Here is a 17,886-nt window from a genome sequence, read left to right on the forward strand (position 1 = left end):
AGACAAGGTGCTGGTATTTCACAGGTAGCCCCTCAGATACCCAAGGGTTTAAACTGTCACAGAAAGGACAGCGTGGATGTCTAGTCCTCTAGATTATGGGAAAAATCCATCTTCCCCAAAGGTTAACCCAAGAGCGCTTGGTCTCAGAGCCTGTCTGCAGACAGGCTGTGTGCAGTGAGCACAGACACAGGGGACGATCTCCATGACGTACAAGTTTCTTTTCACTTGGCAGGCTGCTGGCCTGATGATAATTTGGGTCCAGTATACACACACAGTGTTTCAATCCAAGCTCAGGATTCATGCTGGAAAGCTGAACTCATATATGCACAGCCCTGCTTTTGTCTAATCCATTCAGACTGTGCTGATGAGAGCCTGGGTCTCTACAAAGACACCCATTTTGCTCAAACTCATGCTTCAAGACAGTGAGAGCTGGATGCAAGCCTGCGCCAAAGCCTGCATGAAAGCAAGCTGCTCGTGGACAAGTCTGGACTTGGACATGGACTTGAACATATGGTCCATTAACAGCATAAGCCTACCCCAAAAGCTGGGTGATCTGGCTCCTCTGAGTGTGATGCCTGTTGACCCTAAAACCTAAAGATCAATCATTATTTCAATAGCAATAATTTTAGCAAAGCCTTCCAGCAATTCTGGAGCTGGTTTGTCAGCTTTTCTCCTGTTGCCAGAATGGACACCAGTGCTTGCACTAAACCCAAATCCTTTCAGCTCCTTTGCTGTGCAGCTCTGTCCTGCACTAGGACAGCCCAAGCCCAAAACTGCTTGCAAGCTCATGAAGCATGGGTGGGGCCTCCCCCCAGCAGGACTCAGCTCCTTTTCAGCCCCATCTGCCAGTTGTTACCTGCTTGCTTTGAGGCACTGAGTTTCTATCAAACTGCATGGCTCTGCCATTTATCTCCCACGTGTCAAAACATGCATCCAGACAGAAGTACGTGCAGTATTTGTGCTACCACGTTCACAAGAGAACGACCACGTGTGGGGATTTGGACCAGATGAGTGCTGTTTCAGCATGAGGCCGTATCAGTCTAAGCCACTCAGGTTACATCCCTACCTCCTCGAGTGGGACGCAGTATGTGCGCTGCTCACTTTGTCGTTCTCTAGGGGAACGCATGGCATCTGTAATACATTACCATCTTTTCAAAGAAATGTTGTCTACATTAAGTAGAAGTATTTAATTAGCACTTCATTTAGAGCATGTGGTACAGCTCACAGTTCCATTTTGGGCCAGAGATGATTTTCAAGGGTGGGTGGAAAACAGCCGAAAATGCCAGGAGGCCAGAGTAGTTTGCAACAATCACTCCCTGCTTATTTCTGTTTTCACATTATTGCAAACTTTGCAGGGAAGCAGCCATGGTTCGTAGCACTGGTGATGTAAAAGCAGAGCCTGATAGCAAACACACACAGAAAATCATAGTGGCAACATTTACAAATGCCATGTCTCACCTTGATCCTGTTTTTCACCCATGGCCACTCTGTAAGTGCAAGGTCCCTTCTGCAGGAGGCTGTCCCTGGGCCCGCAGGTCTGCAGAGCTGGAAGCAGCTTCTCACCAGCTTCTTTCCCTGTCCCTGGAGCCTAGACATGTGGACAGGCCGTATGCATGAGTCCCAGCCTCGCCCAGGGGAAGCCCAGATGATTCAGACACCCCTCTGAGTCACGCTCCCTCCCCAGGGAGAGGCCAGGTTGTTGGCTGGCCAAAGCTAGTAACAGTTTGTAAACCCTGGGCTTGGACAGCGCCGTGGGTGGTGACACCCCATCTCCAGCACGGAGCTCAGCTCCTCCACACCCTGCTCCAGCAGGTAGCTCACCCACGCACACAGATTTCTTGCTTCGCTTGGAGATAAACAGCCAGACTCCCTCGTGCACGACAGAGTTCTAAGTAACTAAACACAAAACGCTCCAGTATTGTTTAATGGAACTTGTCCATAATTTTATCAGTTCCTATGAGGACTGGGATTCAAGTGTCCATATTGGCCTAAATATTCCTCCTTGGATGGAGAGCCAAAACCTCAAACAGGAGCTTCTTGCCAAGATCAAAATCAAGTCAAAAGACATCTTACAAACAGACAAGCTAAATCATTGCGCTAGATCTGCTGGAGTGCTTTGGCTATGTACTTTGCACTTCTCAGGCTGAAATCTTGATCTGACTGGCTTCAGATTTTTTGCATTTGTTCCAACCTCCCAAATGAGCTACCTATTACCTTCCTGGTACCTGTAATAAATTATTATTAATAATAATAAAAAAGACAATCGGTACATCTAATAAATATAACATTATCAGAAAAAAACTCTATCAGGCATTATGGCAAAAGGACAGGACCAACCAGCTGTGGTTTTCTGTGTTTCGTATACATGCACATGCATCTATTCATATATAGATAGTGATATATCTATTTATAGATACATGATAAAAACTATTCCTTGACTGTGTACATACAACAAGTATTAAAGTCAGTGTGACTTTGGTGAATATGCATGTACAATCATTCATCATCATCATCACCTATTTTATGTGCATTGTATCAACAGTTTTCCATATTGTGGCAACGTACTATGCCATCTTTTTGCAAAAGCTTTGCTGCAAGTGACACCAGTAATCTGACAAATTTTTCACATTTAATTGTGTTAGCAAGTATCAAAATCTCTGAGAAAGAATTTGGCCATAACAATCCAGTTATCACTTGAGATACTACATAAACAATACATGGACAAGCAGGACTGCTGTCATTTTGATGATGAGAGATTCACACAAAATGTAAATGTTAATACTAGCTGGAAGGCAACACACATCTCTGGAAATTCAGATTTCTGATATCCAAAATACAGCTAACAGAATAGTAAGGCTGCTGCAAAATCTTAAGTTCAGGCTATAAAGCAACCTTCTGAGACTCATATTTTATACTCTGGTCTGCACTGCCAAACAGCTTATAACTGTCTCCATTCTGCGTGTGTATATCTTGCACTTCTGAAACCCTAGGGCTGCATTTGCAAAGTAGACACTCTACAACTTTCTTTTTTTGTGTATACTGATGCTTGTCTATACGTAGCTATACAGACTTTTTCTTTGGCAGGAAGTTCCAAACACACTATTATTATGGGCACAGACTTGGATTTCCTTTGACAATATAGTCCATAATGTTTCATGAGGTAGAACTTCTAATGCTGTATCTAACACTGGGAAGCTTTGTTCTCTGCAGTGGTATTTGAGCTCATGCCTGTTTGAAGGCTGCCATAGTAAGGAGCTGCTCTGTGTCTCATGTGGGATTATATATCTCATAGCAGTGTGTAATTTAGTGACTCTGCTCCAGCAAATTATAAAGTCCAAGTCAGACTCTGGTCAGTCCCGACGAAGTGAACAATGTGTACCACCAGCACAGCTCTGCTGAGCTGTTAAAAGGTTGGCTCCACTTTACCCAAATGTAAATGCAAAAGGTGCTTGTCCTGATATTTGCAATTACTCTGTCTGCTCGCAGTAAATGCAGCTGGAAAAGGCTAAATTTGCTTTTTAGAATTACATAATTCAAATCACTCATACACACTCCTGGGAAAAGCATGGCTGTTCGGCTCCAGTTTATTCTTGCAGAAGTCTGTAACCAAGTATGAGCACTAGCAGATGCAGGATCAGCAGCACTTCAACGCTAAGCATCTCTGTAGCTGCTTCCTTGCAGCTGCAGCAAAGGGAGTTGTTGAGTGTTGGAAAGCAGCAGCACACAGAGTTGTTTTCTTGGGGAAGCAAGGGTGAAGAAAGTGAATATAAGGGCAAGAGATCTCATGGGAAAGAAACTCTGATTTACATTCTCTGAAGACACAGAGATAGGAGATAATGAGGAGAGAGGAAAGACATCTTAAGCCACAATTCTGCTGGCTTTCCTTCTCCTCTCTGCATATTCCCTGGAAGATTTCCTGGTGGCACAAATTGCTTCATGTGTATCTTGTTTATTTTTGGACTGCATAACTTCCTTTGGAGTCAGCCCAGCCCCTGTTGGGAACATACGATAAATCTGGATTCATTTGAAACTCCCTTTTGGAATAGGCAGAGGTGTCCCTGTCAACATGTCAGATTAGGAATGCTCCGTTTGGTTTAATGGAGCTGGTTTTTGGTTTAATCCAAAAGGCTCCATAAACTTCCATTGTCATTTGTGCTCCAAAACTTGCAGTCTTAAGAATTAAAGTTTTTTTTTTAATTATTTTTTAAAGGTAGTGGCTTCCTCGTTATATTGAACTCCTTTGTTGTTTGTTTTGATAGTAAATCAAGTCAATTGTATCCACCAGAGATGAAGTCAATCATATCCAGCAGAGATGCTCCATTTATCCTGGCATATAGGAATGTATTTTTATCAATCTGAAGCCAATATAATTTTAATTATCTGCAAAGTTAAAAAATGAGTCAAAGAATGGGGGAAAACTAAAGAAGGAAATTTTAAAAAAGGATACCCCAAACTGATTACAGTACAGAGTGGAATCAGAATTATTCCTTATAACACAGACTTCTTGGATGTTATTGGCAACTCAATTCAGACGTTCTTTAGCATCCACTTCTCAACAGACACTCAGATTATTATTACATTGTAAAAGACCACAGTCATTCATTCCTAAAGGAGGTGAACTGGGTAATAATAATAGTCTTTTCCATTAGTAAAACTGTTGGGTTCTCTGAAGTGTCATTTTATGGCAGCCGAAACTTTCAAACTACTGAATCAATCAGAAAGCCTTATTTGATATTTTTTTTGAAAGAATGGATAATGATGAATGTTGTGCACTGGGCTGGCACTCCGGACATCTGGGTTGAAATCCCATCCCTGGCACAGACGGCATCTGGCACCCACAGAGTCTATTGTGTGACTTCAGTGAGTAACCGCCTTTCATTCCCCAGCCCATGAAAGAGGGATAATAACCCTTCCTCATGCTCTCATTTTTCTGCCTGATCCAGTTAGGTGAAAAATTCATCAGCTCAGGCCTGTCTTTTCATAGGCACTAACTGGCTAAGTGGCACCTGGTCAGCTCGGACTCTGTCAACGTAACTTGTCTGATATCACATGTTTTTCAGAGATTGCTCAACGGTTTTGGAGGAGGCATCTTGCTCCATTTTGAAACCATATAAACCAAGCTTTGTCACGTGAAGGGCTTGCTCCCTCACTTGTGTCTCACTGGAAGGGCAGAAGTTCTCAAGGAAACAATGCTGCAGCTCTACCAGCATGGTGCAGTCAAGCTGCCATAGTGTGAGGAAATTACTGTTTGTGAGAGAAAGTGGTCAAAGACTGACAAAGCCAGTAAAATGTAAAAATTTCTTACATTTACGCAGAACCTCAGCCCAGTCTACAATAAGTAGAGTGATCAACATGGTGAAGGGAAGGGTGGTGGTTTTCTGTCCTCAAGTTGCAGGTAGGTAGTTCCCATGACTGTCAATCCACACAGCTCTTCCCAGACATAACCTTAGGCCTCTCTGCATAAGGAGGGGCAGACACCACAGCCCTGCAGCTGTATCAGAGTCTTGCTTTTGAAAAAGCTTTGTTAACAAATAGGAACAAGGATTTGAATAGGTTCAATGCCTCTAGAACTGGATCTTTCGGCATTGCCCAATTGTAAGGGCTCTTTCACTCCCCGAAATATTGCTCTAAGCCTGTTTTTTGCATTATTTGTTTCCTCTCTGAGAACTGCCTTCAACCAGTGAATACCCAAATCTCTAGCAGAGGACAGACTTTATAAAGGGGCATCTGCAGGTCCCTGGCCTGAACCTGCTGGATGCTTTATGGGATTCTCTGTGGCAGCCAGTGGTGCTCCCAAGGAGGATGGGTCTATGGGGAGGTTGGGGTCTGGGTAAACTGAGCAGAAGATGAGCCGCCAGCCACACAACATCCCAGGGGCTCCCTGCTGCAGGGGCTCCCTGCTGCAGTGCCAGGCTTCTATTTCTATACTGCAATATATGTTAGTGGTCCTGGCCCCTCTGCTTCCCCTCCCACTTACCAAGTGACAGAACACTCTGTGGGAGCTCTTCTCCCTTTCATAAGTGAAAGGGAATGTAGCAGCCCACTTTGTGTCACCAACTGGCAAATACGCAAACCGAGCTGCCAAACCTTTGTCCTTAAAAGAGCTGCCCCCTGCACCTTGCCTCCTTGTGCCAACAGGACAGGACAATGACCTGGATTGCTACTGCACCCATCAGACATGCTTATGGTCATTTAAAATTTGCATTTAATTCTTTTTTTTTTTAGTCCAAGTTATTTAAAATTTATTAAAAGCTGACTTCTAGGTTGCCTGCTCTAGTTTTCATTCATAAAAAGTATGCTCAGAGCTCCCAGGATGCTGATTCTGTACTGCCCAGCTGATGAGCTGCCAGGCAGAAATGTTTGTTTTCTCTTTATATGTACACAAGCAACTCCTGGAAACCAAATCCGATTCAAAGGAACTTGACTGCATCATGAACATGGAGACTGTTGGTTTCTGTCTGACCACAGACACACTGCTTGCTGTTTTAGCATGATGGGTAGCATGACCTGGTTGCGAGCTGTGCTGCAAAATTAATACCAACAGGAAAAAGAAGAAAAAAAATGTCTCTATAGAGCAATACACCAGAGAGGATTCTTCTATCTCTGCTCAGTTCCTTGAGGAAAAACAAAAACAAAAAAAAACACAACACAGATACATTTCAAATGAAATTCTCATATGATGGGCTCTCTTACAGGCCAGTGTTCAGGTATTAATTTAAGCCTGATTGCTCATTTAGATGGTAAAATTAGTTTTTGGAAGTATGTAAAGATCACTGGAACACAAGCAAATCAAATGCTGTATCCTTGTGCCAGCAAAACAAAATAGAGAAAGTAATTAGAAGGAGATCAAAAAAAAACCATACTTTCCTTACAACATAGGCAACTTTGAATATGTAAATTAAACACCTCATTAAGGGCAGCAGCACTGCTGATCATCTGCTTTGATAATTGCAGATGAATCCAGAGCAAAAGGTATAAAATTAAAGGTGAAATGCAAAGGGAGTTATTAAATCCTTCCAGCTCAAATACACAAGTTCCAAAACACATACACAAAATTACTGATGAGAATTGGCTGGAGGTTACTACAAAAACATTTTCTTTAGCTTCACTTTCAACAAGTCTAGTTCCTAAAAATACATTTACCATAAAATGACTTAGATAGTAACTAAGGCAATGAAACAAGTTGTCACAGGGGTTCTGAAACCCTGAGTGAAGGAATTTTGTAGCTGCTATTTTTGGAATGGGTACATCAACTGCATGTGTGGGGCACTGCACGCAGCCATGCATCAGGCTGGTTGCCCTTTTCCAAGCTCAACACCTGAATGACACTCAGAAAGCTCAGCACATTCAGAGAAATGTTCACCCGTAATTCTCAGAGCTGGAACAAATAAAGCTGTCATACATTTTTAATATTTCTCAGCTATTTAGAATGTAAATATTCATCATTCTTGCAAACCAAAGCCTAATTAGATTCATAAATGATTATTGCTTCAACGTAGAGCAGAAAAGCAGCAAGCATTTCTGAAGCTCATTTCACCTGGAGGAGCCCTGGTTATCTCATGCACATTAATGAGATAACAAGCATGCGTAAGCTTACTTCTTTGTAAAGTACTAAAAGGCAAACACAAAGCTGAAGAGAGGAACTCCACAAACCATGCCATCCTCAGGCCACCCCCTGCAGCAGCTTCGTTGACGTTGCAGGCACCTCTGGGACTGTTTGCTCTGATCCTGCTCAGGTTTTGGTTAACACATTCCTGGTACTAAGGCCTGATGTATGCTGGGAGCAGCACCACGAGGTCAAAGCAAGAGCAACAGCATAGGCAAGACACAATGGATAGGGTGGGATAAAGTTATCAGGCAGCCACCATCACCTTCTGCACCCTTGCTTATTATTTATCTGGAAGCTTCTCCAGAATCCAGTAACTTATGGAAATGGTATAGACCATACTTTCAAGCTGAAAGATACAAATAAGTCATCTTACCGCCAAAAAACTTTTGAAGTGGATCCAATAGAGGCCAAGCTGGCTTTCATGCTACCTGCTGTGATACAGGGGACTCCTGTGCCATGAGGAGGAAGGATGAGTGCTCTCCCAGTGGGCCAGGGAACTATTTTGCTCATGGGCATGCGAGTTACAAGTTGTGAATTGGAAAACTTGTGAGTTAAAAACTCCCTGAATTCATGAATGCTGAATTAGTGAATTCACGTTAGACTAGTCTGTAAAATGGCATTAAGCCCTTTTTTGATGTGTTCATTTTCTTTTTTAATGAGCTCATAAATTTTAATTTACAGAGTAAGTCATCCTGTAAATCTGAGAAATCCAAACGGACCATGGCAAATTCTTAAGCAAAAAAGACAAAACTAAGCATATAAGATTCATAGGATCAAGCTGAACTTGTTAGCCAGATCATGCCTTTGGAAAAAATAGTCTATTCCAGCACAGAGCAGAGGACAGAATTTTTTGGTGTGTTAGTCCAGAGTTATGCCCTGAATGGAAATTCAGTAGTCAAAAGTGCAAAGTCCCTTGCTGGCATTTGCTCAAGTGTCCCATTTCAGCAGTGAGCTCATCTACAAGCTGGTGGCTGTAGTCACAAATGACAGTTTCCAAATTTCTTTATTCAAGTAGTCAAAGCTATCAGTTTCATTGGGCCTACTCACACGAGGACAAGCAGGATTTTATCTTTAATACTGATTTTTGTCAGAATTATCATCTTCTCTCTTGTGCCATATACACTCATCCCAAGAAAACGTATTGACTGAGATGGGCTTCAACACAAAGAAAAATGGGAAAGAGTCTGGATATGAGTTTTAGGTTTAGAGATGTGCCACCACCTGGTCAAACCCTTGCTGAGTGTGCCCAGGAGGAGCTGGAGGGCTCCTGGTGATGATCCTTGCTCTCTTCTCCTCACAAGACACTTCCTCCGAGGTGGATTTGAGGTGGAACGGCATCTGCATTTTACAGCCCAAGTTTCTCCTGTTCAGCTGTATACCTACAGAGAACTTGAGTGAAACACACATTTCATGGTAAAATGTAAAGGGAAATGTAAAAAAAAAAAAAAAAAAAAAAAAAAAAGTTTTTTTAAAAAAGTACAATGGCCCCCATTTTAACCTCTTGCAGCACTGAAGATCTAGTTTTCTATTTTCATTGTTAGAGAACTATATGCATTGCTTCTTTAAAAAATATATATATATAAAAATCTGCAAAGGCTCCCCAAACCTCTTAATCTAGGTGGCTGAGGATTTCCAAGGGAACTTCACAGCAATCTGTGGTGAGTTGCAAATTGCACAGACAGAGCCCTCGAGTGTCCTTCACTCCTCCTGGAGTGGTTGCTCAGAGCAGGCTGAGTGTCCACATGCGGCAGGGTGAAATTGCTCTCTGTGGGGCATATTTGCCTATCAGAGGGAAGAACAAATACTTGGCTGTGCTGCGGTTATAGCTGCAACTCCCGAGAAGCCCTCTGTGCAGCTAAGGGCATGCATAATGCATGTGGACTAAACACACATAATACAGATTTGGGGATATTTCCAGCTCCCAAGGTTTCTGATTTTGATCTACTTTGCAAAGAGGCGTGCTCAGCTCCCTGGTGGCCGTGCCCTGCTAAGGTACCTCCACTCCAGAAAGACACCAATGAAAGTCAGAATGATAATTTGGGTACAGCTGCTGAGCAATTTGCCACCAGTAACACCTACAGCTTTGTCAGCTGCGAGATTCTTAGTTGGGCACAAGAGAGGAGGGGCAGGCTCTGCCTCTCCTGCCCCAGGTAACAGTGCAGAAAATTTGTTCTGCAAAGCTGTCTTTATCTTTCAGTGTATTGTCTTCTTTAGCAGCACCCGAAGCAGAACGTTGTCAAAGGCAGGACACACAAATAGAGCGTATTCTCAATCCATATTTTCATCTGAGACCTGATACAGATGCCATGAATTTTCCTGTTCTTGCCTTAATGCAGAGATAATTCCATTTCCATCCCACTTCAAAGTCTCTTTGATTAGGGAAATTCAACTCTGCTCTGCATAGCAAAAATGATAGGCCTTGCTGCCACAGACTAATAATTAAAAGAAAACAGTTCTACTACATATTTCAAGCAATTAGGCTGACTGTACCTCATTTTAAAGATCATTCATTATTATTCATTGAATCATGAGAGATGCTGCAAATTATAAAAATGTAAGTCTTCCTCAATAGAGAAACCTGCTTTAGGATTTGCTTGTATTTGGATTTTCATTACAGGAAAGACTTCTCGTTCTAGCTTCTTTAGAGTATAAAAATAGCACCAGTGTTAAAATTAAAATATAAATCTGTTCTATTTGTGTTAACAACAGTTCTAATTTCAGGCTGCCTTTTTCCTGAGCTACCCTTTACTATGTTTCCTTTTGACAACTGGCCAAGATCATAGCCTTGAATTCAAAACTTCTACTGTTTTCATGTGGGTCCAGTTGAAATCCCAGTATCAAATTATTTCCTGTAATTTAAGTCTCTCTACAATAGATAAAACAGAATTAAGTAAAAATCAGATAATTTAATATATTTTTTTAAATAAACAAATTTGAAAACGAAGTCTGAGATAAAAACTTTGAGATAAAAACTCAATATACTGAGATATAAATTTAATAGCTACTTACATTTTTATACATATTTATTTACTTTTGAAATAATATATCGTTGCTGCTGATAGTGTGAAGGGAGTCAAGCAGTTATTCTCCAAAAAGCTTGCCATTTAAATAAGTAATTGAACTCTACTTCAAATAGCATTTGTTTCTTTTGTAGGAACACAGAGGAAAGAAAATTCAGTGTATTTGAATTTCAGTATATTTGTGTTCAATGAGTAGGTTATTTGACACTGAGAAACTAGCTAGGAGTTGAAAAGGCAAAAAAGTTTGTTTTCTTCTTCCGATTTATGCATACAAATGAGGTGTGAGAGCCTGAGCTCTGTTAGCTCAAAAATGTTGGCAGACACATTGACAAGAAACAATTGGTTCAATTTACTGACTCCAAGTAGAATTCCCTCCTTTAATAAATGCATTCATTTAATTGTGAAACACAGCTAGGTAAACTTACTTCTTTTCTTTCTGAGGAGTCCAAAGTATTTGAAGGCAGCTTTTAACTAATAATTTTAAAGTGTTACCTTAAACATTTACTGATAAAGCCTTTCCTCAGGGAGCACGCAGAACAAGCAAAATGCATCCAGCACATACAAATTTAGAAAGGATTTTTGAAGCACAAAATCAAAACAGCTTTAAATTGGTTGTTTACAGCTAATGTTTCTGACCGATTGATTTAGATCATGACTTTTATTTACAATTTAAATAACTTAAATCAGTTCACTCCAAATACTTCCCTTCACCCCAAAGCAAACACAGCAGCTATTAAAGAGCTCGTTGGTATACGGCTGCAGCACAACAGAGGGCAAAGCTCTGTGCCATAGCTTACACGGAAGATAACTGGAATTTTATAATTTATTTACATTCCTCTAGGTAGAAAAGTGCAGAATACTGTGCAGAAAAACGTCATTCTCCTCCAGAGCCACAAGAGGGGAGCCTTTTCCTTCTGTAACTCAGAGAAACTCCTGCTAGACAAATCACCACCTGGAAACCATTGACTTTAAGAGGGAAAGTCAGCTCCTTTGATCTAGCAGAAGAGTTTGGCATCATTTCCAAAGTCAATAAATACACACAGAGAGTCAATTAAAAAGAAACCAACCAACTTATAACCACACTAATTATTTATATATGCATGTTAAAGACTCATTGTTCCAGGGACTTTACATGAAAAATTAATTTATATAGAAGCCTGCAACTATTTTTCACCATCATGTGAGAGTGTCTGCAAACCCCACGTTGTTATTCAGAGCATTGTGGTCATTGGGGAATCCATGGACTTCTGCTAAAAAGCCAAATACTTCGTTTTGAAGTTGCATGTTCAGCAACAGAGGACAGGCTTGCAGTAGGCTGGGAACTCATTAATTGTAGGCTCTAATGTCATGCCCGCTATTAAACCTGTCTAAGCAGTTCATTCTGTATGTTGCAATAACAGGCCTTGAGGACTAAGAGGGTCTCACCACGATAAGAACAATTAATGCACTGTAGGCACTAATTTTGTGCCCCACAAACATGCTGGGAGCCTCTGTCACAGCTCAAACCCCAAACATGTGGCTCAGCTCACAGGGAGCCTTGCCAGGCTGGGAACCAGGAACATGAGTGTTACTATACATCCACAAATTCACCTTTTTTTTTTTTTTTATAAAAAAAATCCTTTGTAGGAAGCCTTAGGTAATTCCTGCCTAATTCCATTCCCAGCTACAGGCAAATGCCCTCACTGAGGCAAAGGTGAAGGAGGATTACCCAGGGAGCACCGGATGCTCAGATGAAGGAGAAACCAAGGACTCAGAGTACAGAGGTGAAGGATGCTCCAAGGTATGAGCAGGAAATATTAAGCATTAGAGAAGGAAGGAAGGTGTGAGCTATGTCATTTTTCAAATAGACTGAAACTCAAATATGTCTTTGTTTTCTGGATAGAAGGTGGCCCAGCTAGATGTTCAGATTCCCTGAAATTGTGCTTGTACCCCCAGACAGAGCAGCACGAGTCTGATAATGGTCTGGGTACTAGTCACATAAGAACTGAGGCGGGTCTGGGCTTCAGGCACTGGTTTGCTGCAGCCCCGTAGCAGGGCTGGATTTGCCCTGCAGTGTTTTCACCAGAGCTATGTCCTTGCGTGTCCCTGCAGCAGGATAAGTTGCTGACTGCTTAAGAGCCATAGTGTGAGTATCTGGATATTGTATCCCCTTTATTCTACTTACAGTTCGATCTCCTGAGCTTAAGGACAGCTTTTCTCGCTCCTCCCACTTCCCCCCTCCCTCCTGAAGCTGTGGAGTCAGAGAGCAGTTATGTTACCATAACATTTGATAAGCTCGGTAAAAATATCAGAGAACATTTAGTACCTGGAGGAATACAATGGGATTTTCATCCATCACTCTGCCTTTGTACAAGGCTATTATCTACAGAGCACCAAGCAATGATCTAGCACTAATAGACATCTTCACAATAGTCTGAATCAAGCTATGACATAAAAGTTTCAGGTGACACAGCCTCTGCCACGACTATTTAATCCAGAGCCCATTACCTTTTAATATACACAGTGGGTTGCTGGACAGACCAAGGCATGCAACGGCCGTCTGTCAGTGGAGAAATATGTGAGACCTCTGGTTTTCACTGACTGAAATTTCAAGAGCATAAATTATCTGAAGTAGTTTAAAGAGTCTTTATAAAGCCAGCTCTGAGCGCAAGCCTACTCAGCAGCCGTTCTGATGGCTTTCCAACTTCTCGCTGGGAACCTCGTTGTCTTCTCACCACAACATAATTTTTACATAGTAAACGGGCGTGGGACATCATTCTTGCTGTGCGCTGCACATGTACAACCCTTTGTGCAGTGTAAATCATAAGGCTATGAATGAGGAAGCACAGCCGTGACTGCTGGATTGTCAGAATTTATGGAACAAAGCTTACCCCAAAGTAGAATTACTTTTTATTACCAGTGCGATTATTTTTTTTCAAAGAAACTAAGCATAACAAAAAAACCCTTCACTTAAAACAGGTCCACAGAAGAGAAATATAATTGAGATCGCGTTCTTTATTTATCATCAGAAAGGGATGAGGTTTAAAGTGGTTTTGTTCTTCTTTACAACTGCTATCAATTCTGACCTTCCCATATAACTCATCAGCAATCTCTGATTCAGACTCTTCTCCCTTTTTAAATAAAGGGAAAGAAGTAATGAATTTTAACAAAGACATCTTTAGGCCTCAGAGTTTCTCAGAAGTCTGTGTTAGAGCAGCATTAACAAAAACTGAAGAGCTTCAGATAGCCTGAAAAAAGTTCTCCTCACCATGGAACAAGGCTTTATTTGCACAATATTTCTCACTTCATCACCCTGTATCATCAGTGACCACACACCAATTTACTTCTGAAAATTAGGTGCCTTTTCAGAGGGGCGATAGAGCCTTAATTAGAAGTAAATTGCATTTAGTTTCAGTTACAGAAGCCCTGGCCCCAAGACCTTGGCTGCCTTGCAGTACGAGCATGCTGATGGTGAGCAGATTTCAGGTGCTTTCCAGCAGCAGCTCTCCCACCCCTCGTGGCAATGCTTCTGAACACATCCCTTAATGAGTTACTTGGGTGAAAACAAGTTCAAGCCATTGCCTAGTGAGATATCAATCCTTCTGCATAATTAGTGGCTGTCTCTTGATGGTATAAATAGTATTATTAATTACACCGATATTAATACTGCCACTAATATTATAAGGTTTCATTATGGATACAAATTGGGTTTGCTGCAGGATCACAAGTCATTAACTGAAGAAATTGGCAACTCAACCTTCTCTGCTTCCCTAAGCAGAACGCAGATGTGGACACTGGAATGTGTCCCGTGCTACAGGGTGTTGCCTTTTTAATTTTCAGTCCATCACCACCCTTTTTCATTGGAAAAAGGGCAGACCAACCATTGCTGTAAGAGGCTGAGCCTTGTTTCTATTTTGCCTGCTGAAATCAAGTGAGGGAAAGGTGCAGCCAGGGAACAGTGGGCCTTTAGGAAACACCAGAGGGCCGAATACCCGGTACCATTTACATCCTTTGCTAACAGATTCTCATTTGCCCTCAAGACACTTGTTGGTCCTATTTATTTAAGCAGACAAGTAGGCCAGCAGCTGGTGACGCAGAATCTCCCTAAATCGCTTCCTCCCCTAAATACATTTCCATATATTTAAATTTCCCTGATAAGTTGGACAGACATTGGAAAAATGTATGCTTGTCTTTCCTACCTGTGCAAAGCAATCGCAGAACTTCAGTCTGCATAAACACCCAGCTGCCTCTCCCTCCTCTTTAATGACTTCAAGAAAAAAGTCCCATTAAGATTACTGGTTGGCTGCATGTACTGTCAGGTCAGAAATTCCTCTTTCTGACAACATTTTATTGTTATTTGCCAGTTTCCGTCTGTGGCCCTAACTGGAACCAGGCACAAAGAAAGGAAATTCTTTCAGAGATCAGTGGGGTAGGAGATAAGACCCACACTTGGGCAGAAACTAAAGAAACCTCGTTAATGTTCACGTCTGCAGGGAGGCTGGCGATCTGTTTCTTTGGCTTTACTCATTAATCTATTTTTATTACTTTTACATGTATGACTATTGTCATCTACGCTTCTGCTACTTTATAATACTTTACCAAATTGGTTAATGCTAAAGTTTAAAATGCACCTGCATAAAACAACTTACTAGGATGCAATATTCTAGAACCAAAGTTTTATGAAAGAATCAGTTCAACAAAAGTGGGTCAAGCAACGTTCTTAGATGCCAAAAGTGAGCTAATCGTCCTCAAGGACGATGGATCTCAGGAACCTCTCATTTGTGAGGCAGACCAGAAAAAAAAAAAAAAAAAAAAAAAAAAAAAAAAAAAAAAAAAAAGAAGAAGAAAAAACAGCAGATCTCTTTTCTGGTTAAAAACTGTTTAAGTACTACCCGTACAGTATTTGGGTACATAAGGATAAGGATACAAAGGGCCCCAGCCCAGCATGTATCCAGTGGACTGCTTTGCATCATGCCCAGGGATAACAACCCCGGACCGAAATCCCTGGGGCTCTGCGGGGTTGGAAACTGCACAGGCAACTCCAGCCTCAAGTTGCTGCTGGCCTGTAGCCCAGCTGTGATTAATCACTGCTATCAGCATCCCTTAGCTGTTCTGTGATTCAGGGCTTGGTGTAAGCACATTCATTTGAATTCATATCGCTCATAAAATTGTGCATCTAATTACCATCTGCAAGCATGCACGTTGTGGTAGGCAATTAGGAAGCTGTTGATCTTAATGCAACAAACATTAATGCAACAAATATTTGGGGGCTTTCTACTGCTCATTAAAAAGAAAGGTTTGTAATAATATTTGATATCAAAATCTCTACTTTCAGAGATTGGAAATTGTGAAAGAGGTGGGTAAATGAGGATAAACCCATATACTACACTTACAAAACAATTGTGCCTAGGAAGAGCAAATTAGACTTTGCAAGGTCATTATGCTGGAAGAATTAACCAAGCATTTTAACTATTAATAAAACTTTACAACCCTGAGTTTCTGGAGGGGATAGGGAAAAGAAGAATAAACACAAAATTGCTGGGAGTAGTGCTAAATGCATAAATTGGCATATTTGTAGCTATTTTCATTCTGTTTATATTTCTGAATTCATTCAGTCTTCCTTAAAAAAATAATACCAGCCTCAAAGAGAGCTGCAGAGAGGTAGTTAGGGTTTCAAGCCATAGCACAGGATTGGTGGGGACTGCCTGGTGCATGTCAGCCCACGGGAGCATGGGTGTGAGGAGGGGACAGCTGAGTGAGGGCTCCAGAAGCACCCAACTCCTGACCTCCCTCCTGTCCCCACACTTCCCCCGACAACAAAACCGCTGCAGGAATAAAACCTTGTCATCTTCTTCTTCACCCACAGGACCAAGGTGCACAGCCTGCCATCTGACACTCCCCGAATAATTGGAAAACCACCATCCGGAGAAATTGGCTGGTGCCTTTTCTTGCTGCCTTTTCAAGAGTTCACACAATCTCAAGGTTTCCTCTGATGAGAGAGAAGGCTTCCTTTTTAGCTCTGACCTGGAGCTGGCTAAGATAGCAGCAATGCAGCAAGGATGTTCGCAGCAGGTGCTCCCAGCCTGCATACATAATGCACGGCAGCGACACCGGGCAGCCACAGCATCACACGTTTTTTCTGTACTAATGATGCGGTGCAGCCTGGCATGAAAAATGGGGGGGGGGGGGAGGGGAATAAAATAGAATAGGGAAACAAAACAGGTGATTAAAAAAACTGTCAGAAACACCTAGGCTTGATCGATCAGTTATATACTTGGGTAAAATGAATACTGTAAAAGGGTTCCTGTGCTTACAGTACAGTAAAATCCATGCTGCGGACCTCCAAGGGCTCACAAGCCATGCTTTTGAAGCTAGCAAATGTGATATTTATCTTCAAAGTGTTTAGTCCTATCATGTTAATGCTTTGGTGTAAGTAATCACACAGTATTTCCCACTGTGCATCAAAATGAACAACAGTTTTTTTTTCTAATAATATACAAGCGAGTAAATATTTGCAGAGGCATTCTGCACTGTGCAATAGCTGAGACGGATGACAATGTCATGAAGTCACAATCTCAGGAGAGAATAAAGGTAGAAGGAAAGAAAGAAAAGATCAAAATTAAGATCTTTGCAGCTTTAATCTAGCACCTTATACCCTGAAATTACAGCATTTCCCTCTGGAGTCAAATGAGAGGGCATACCAGATACAAAGTCCAACTAGGTCTATTTTATTTTTCCAGCTTTTTCTTAAAAATGTGAGAGAAGGCCCTTTTTGCTGCACTGAGTTATGCACCCATACAGGCACACAAGTCACCAGCAAGATGACAGTCCCACAGATCTGCTGTCACCCCTAGAGCAGCGACCTCCTTGGCCATGCTCTGGAGCACACCGAGTGCCAGCACCGCTCCTCAGCCAGCCCCAAACCACATCGAAATAACCCCAAACCACTCAGTATTCCAGCCACAGGTCAGCTGGCAGTCTTTGGCTTTGAATCTTCCACCAGCCCTGTGTTTGCGAGGATTTTACCTCAAGCTAATCAGTTAATTAGAGTTAGGCACTCTGGGAGGTTCCGCATGCCTCTGCTAATGAAGAGGCTGCTGCCGCCAGCCGGCTTGCACAGTCCTCTGGCAGCTCCCTGCCCTCCAACGTGCTTAGCATTACACGCTGAGGGAATTGAGAGGCTTTCCATCGAATCCAGGGGGGTTTCCAGGCCAAATGCTCAAATTCTGAGAAGCCTTTGGATGCACGATGCTGGGGAGCTGCAGGACATTATTGCAG

At 42.0% G+C, this 17,886-nt stretch overlaps 1 long non-coding RNA gene across 4 annotated transcripts in view; it reads right to left on the bottom strand.

Moving 5' to 3' along the window:
- Positions 1 to 17,886, bottom strand: part of LOC311445652 — a 142,886-nt gene that overhangs the window by 8,324 nt on the left and 116,676 nt on the right. For 3 of the 4 annotated variants that reach the window (XR_014698563.1, XR_014698564.1, XR_014698565.1), the window contains exon 1: positions 1,459 to 1,599. The exons of the other annotated variant lie outside the window; for it this stretch is intronic. This is a non-coding gene — a long non-coding RNA (uncharacterized lncRNA). Of the gene's footprint in view, positions 1 to 1,458; positions 1,600 to 17,886 lie in introns of those variants that run through there. 4 annotated transcript variants of the gene reach the window in all.

Source organism: Aythya ferina (assembly GCF_964211825.1).
Source record: "Aythya ferina genome assembly, chromosome: 16".
Classification (NCBI taxonomy): domain Eukaryota; kingdom Metazoa; phylum Chordata; class Aves; order Anseriformes; family Anatidae; genus Aythya; species Aythya ferina.